Below are 5,165 nucleotides of genomic sequence, written 5' to 3'. Positions count from 1 at the left end.
ATTTGTTATAGCCAATAGGCGTTAAATCCGGGATGATAATTCAGCGTGGGGGGCGACGGAAGCTCAGTCCTACACAGATGGAGAAATTATTTTTTACGAATGAAAATATATGTAAGGAATGTGTATTTATTAATCTGGATGACCGAGACGCGACCCCGGGATGAAACCTGTATCCACGGACGAGTTATCAGCGAAAGTTTTGGCTGCCGACCAGGTGGCACGGACGAGCAATAGTACGACAGGAAAAAATTACACTCTTGCGAGCACGCATACACACACACATATTATGTTTTGTAAACCCTACTTGTGGAGTAAGAGTTGGCCAGATATGAGCTTCTACATTTATAAGATGATTTAATACCTGTCTCTAACTGTTGCCTTCATTTCTAGATCGAAAATAATAACAGTTTAAAACTTTACTGTATGCATGAACAGTTTAACTTTATCAATTGAAAAATCTCCAGGTTTTAGTGTGAATGTAATTTTTTTCTAAGATTCAGTCCGGAGATCGTATCTCCGGACTGAAAAAAAAAGATTGAACTTTGAATATTGATACTGACAATGCTGTTTCACTTAGCAATGCTTATAACAATGCTTATAACAGAATGCGTATAATAGATTCCACGAAGCACAACTTATAGTTGTGCTTCGTGGGATCCATTATACGCAAATATTGATGATGTGTTTATGAAATTCTTTGAAGCTTAATGAGTCCCACGAATACAACTTCCGGATTAAACTTGGATAATATATATATTGATGACATCTCAAACTGGAAGATCTTTATCCCTCTTTTTCAAAATAAGGACTCAAGGAACCCTCACATTTATTATTTTAGCAATGTGGAAGAAATCACAATAATAGTTATATAGTTATAGCTATAACCATAATTTTTAATTAAGGGGCGGACCGGTAAGCCAGTGGAAGGCCTCGGTCAGATGGCTAAAAACTCCAACGCAGGTCATTACCCGAATGAGACCCACGTCAGGGAACACTAGTCCTGTTTCCTGAAGAACCAGACCTAACCTAATCACAATAAAACGCGTGACTGCGAATAAGAAAAAAAATGTCACAGTGAAAATAGGAAATAAAACCTCTAAGCGTTTTTATGTGCTTACACACATATCTTCAGGATAATAACTAAGATATGTGAGTAAGCAAATGAAAGCTCTCAGGTTCTATTATTTTATTAATAAGATCATTATATATGTCCCCTATAATTCTCCTACTCATATTTATTTACTAAATTTACTACTGGTTATATTAAGTTTTGAGAGCTAACCAGTGCTCTCTCCCTTGTCTTGTTTCATAAGCAGATCCAAAGATTTGTCGGTGGGTGATATTAAGAAGAATTAGAGTGATTTTGGCTAGATTAAGAGGGAGTGTGGGTGGAGTAAGAGGGACTAAGAGCGAGTGGAGTTGGGTGGGTGGTGGTGCTCAGAGGAAGTGGAAGTTTGGGAGTGTGGTACTGAGAGGAAGGGGGGGGGGGGAGTTGAGAGGGGATGCTACTGAGTGACAATGGGCTTTGAAATGGTATAATTGATAGAGAGTGGGGTTGAAAGGGCTGTAATTAAGAGGAAGCAGGGAGTGGGACCGAGAAGAATATTATTGAGAGGGAGTGGGGTCGAGGGGATTATAACTGAAAGGGAGTGCAGTTAAGGGGGGTGTAATTGAGAGACTGAGTTACAAGTAGAATTTCCCAAGGCCAACCACTTCAAGGACAATTTTTTTCCTGTATCTGTAATCATCTACCACAATGACCTTGGCGCTTGTCCAAGTAATGACGTAAGCACATTTCTGTTCCTCTGAACTACTCATGTGTGTGTGTGTAAATATGTATGTATGTATATATATATATATATATATATATATATATATATATATATATATATATATATATATATATATATATATATATATATATATATATATATATATGGAATGTATGGAAGAGGGTAAGGTACCTAGGGATTGGCAGAGAGCATGCATAGTTCCTTTGTATAAAGGCAAAGGGGATAAAAGAGAGTGAAAAAATTATAGGGGGATAAGTCTGCTGAGTATACCTGGTAAAGTGTATGGTAGAGTTATTATTGAAAGAATTAAGAGTAAGACGGAGAATAGGATAGCAGATGAACAAGGAGGCTTTAGGAAAGGTAGGGGGTGTGTGGACCAGGTGTTTACAGTGAAACATATAAGTGAACAGTATTTAGATAAGGCTAAAGAGGTCTTTGTGGCATTTATGGATTTGGAAAAGGCGTATGACAGGGTGGATAGGGGGGCAATGTGGCAGATGTTGCAAGTGTATGGTGTAGGAGGTAGGTTACTGAAAGCAGTGAAGAGTTTTTACGAGGATAGTGAGGCTCAAGTTAGAGTATGTAGGAAAGAGGGAAATTATTTCCCAGTAAAAGTAGGCCTTAGACAAGGATGTGTGATGTCACCGTGGTTGTTTAATATATTTATAGATGGGGTTGTAAGAGAAGTAAATGCGAGGGTCTTGACAAGAGGCGTGGAGTTAAAAGATAAAGAATCACACACAAAGTGGGAGTTGTCACAGCTGCTCTTTGCTGATGACACTGTGCTCTTGGGAGATTCTGAAGAGAAGTTGCAGAGATTGGTGGATGAATTTGGTAGGGTGTGCAAAAGAAGAAAATTAAAGGTGAATACAGGAAAGAGTAAGGTTATGAGGATAACAAAAAGATTAGGTGATGAAAGATTGAATATCAGATTGGAGGGAGAGAGTATGGAGGAGGTGAATGTATTCAGATATTTGGGAGTGGACATGTCAGCGGATGGGTCTGTGAAAGATGAGGTGAATCATAGAATTGATGAGGGAAAAAAGAGTGAGTGGTGCACTTAGGAGTCTGTGGAAACAAAGAACTTTGTCCTTGGAGGCAAAGAGGGGAATGTATGAGAGTATAGTTTTACCAACGCTCTTATATGGGTGTGAAGCATGGGTGATGAATGTTGCAGCGAGGAGAAGGCTGGAGGCAGTGGAGATGTCATGTCTGAGGGCAATGTGTGGTGTGAATATAATGCAGAGAATTCGTAGTTTGGAAGTTAGGAGGAGGTGCGGGATTACCAAAACTGTTGTCCAGAGGGCTGAGGAAGGGTTGTTGAGGTGGTTCGGACATGTGGAGAGAATGGAGCGAAACAGAATGACTTCAAGAGTGTATCAGTCTGTAGTGGAAGGAAGGTGGGGTAGGGGTCGGCCTAGGAAAGGTTGGAGAGAGGGGGTAAAGGAGGTTTTGTGTGCGAGGGGCTTGGACTTCCAGCAGGTATGCATGAGCGTGTTTGATAGGAGTGAATGGAGACAAATGGTTTTTAATACTTGACGTGCTGTTGGAGTGTGAGCAAAGTAACATTTATGAAGGGGTTCAGGGAAACCGGCAGGCCGGACTTGAGTCCTGGAGATGGGAAGTACAGTGCCTGCACTCTGAAGGAGGGGTGTTGCAGTTTAAAAACTGTAGTGTAAAGCACCCTTCTGGCAAGACAGTGATGGAGTGAATGATGGTGAAAGTTTTTCTTTTTCGGGCCACCCTGCCAGTGTGATAATAATAATATATATATATATATATATATATATATATATATATATATATATATATATATATATATATATATATATATATATATATATTAAATTTCTCTCGTGGATACAAGGAATCAGAGCGTGAGGATGAGGTCGTCGTCATACCAAGTCTGGAGAAAAAATCAGTTGAGAAACGACTCCAATGAAAATCACACTTTTTTTAATTTTTATTGGGATATCCTTAGTTAAATAAGATAATACGTGTTCATAACATCTGTGTATCTCAAAACCATTATTGTAAAAGAATTTAACGACATTAACAGTATCTGTACAGCACGTTATTAATATGCCAACTCTTCGCCTGGAGAAGCACCAAGGAAATAATCATAGACAAAGGAGTACAGAAGACAAAATACTTAGGGACAGTGTAGCTCAGAGTCAGAGCATAATGAAGGGAACCAAGAGGCGTCTAACACCACTCTACACCTTACTCAACTATTTTGAGGAGAAGCAACCTATGTAATCTCTAACTTTACCAAGATGGCGTTTATATATATATGTCTATGTAGAATATAAGTATGCAATTATATAACACCAGGGACACACTGAAATAAGTCGCAGTGTTGACATTCTTGGGTTCTCCTGAGTTCTACATGATGTACTCTCATGATGTACTCTATGAAATTATCGCAAAAGTTTAAAAATCTGCAAAACACCTAAATGATGATTTACCTCCGTTTATCTGATCCAAGTACAGTATTAGGCACACCCAGGGAAAGCTCAAGAATTTCTATATAAGAGTGCTTAGAGGTGTCCTTCAGGTTGAAAGGTTAGGGGTAGAGAACTTGTCTTGAGACTACATTATTATTATTATTATTATTATTATTATTATTATTATTATTATTATTATTATTATTATTATTATTTCTACAAGAGTATGTACAAGGTATACAGTCCTAGCTGACATTAATGACATACTACTAAATAGAAAGCCCCTTGTTATGCAGAGCAAATTATGGCAATTTTTGTCCCTAGTCGACTAACACCCAGGTACCTATTTTACTGAGAGGTAAACATGGAGAACAGGCGCCTTAAGGAAACACGTCCTAATGTTTCTACCCATACCGGGGACCGAACCCCGGACCTCAGTGTGTGAGGAGAGTGCGCTAGCAATCGAGTTATTATTATTATAATTATTATTATTATTATTATTATCATTATTATTATTATTATATTGGAAGGACAGTGCCTGTGCTCTGAAGAAGGGGTGTTAATGTTACAGTTTTATAACTGTAGTGTAGGCATGCTTCTGGCAAGACAGTGATGGAGCGAATGATGATGAAAGTTTTTCTTTTTCGGGCCACCCTGCCTTGGTGGGAAACGGCCGATGTGTTAATACTACTACTACTACTACTACTACTACTACTACTACTACTACTACTACTACTACTACTACTACTAATAATAATAATAATTATTATTATTATTATTATTATTATTATTACTGGGGTATTTTGAAGGCTGATGAACATAATTAGGGGAGATGGATTCATCCCCCTTGCACCCTCTTGGTGCCTCCTCTGGACATCATTCCTTAACTTCAGAAAATATTTAGCTATAAGCTCAGAGGTGTTCA

The sequence above is a fragment of the Cherax quadricarinatus genome, chromosome 1 (genome assembly GCF_038502225.1).
Source record: "Cherax quadricarinatus isolate ZL_2023a chromosome 1, ASM3850222v1, whole genome shotgun sequence".
NCBI lineage: Eukaryota > Metazoa > Arthropoda > Malacostraca > Decapoda > Parastacidae > Cherax > Cherax quadricarinatus.
Note: the sequence above shows the minus strand (reverse complement) of the source record.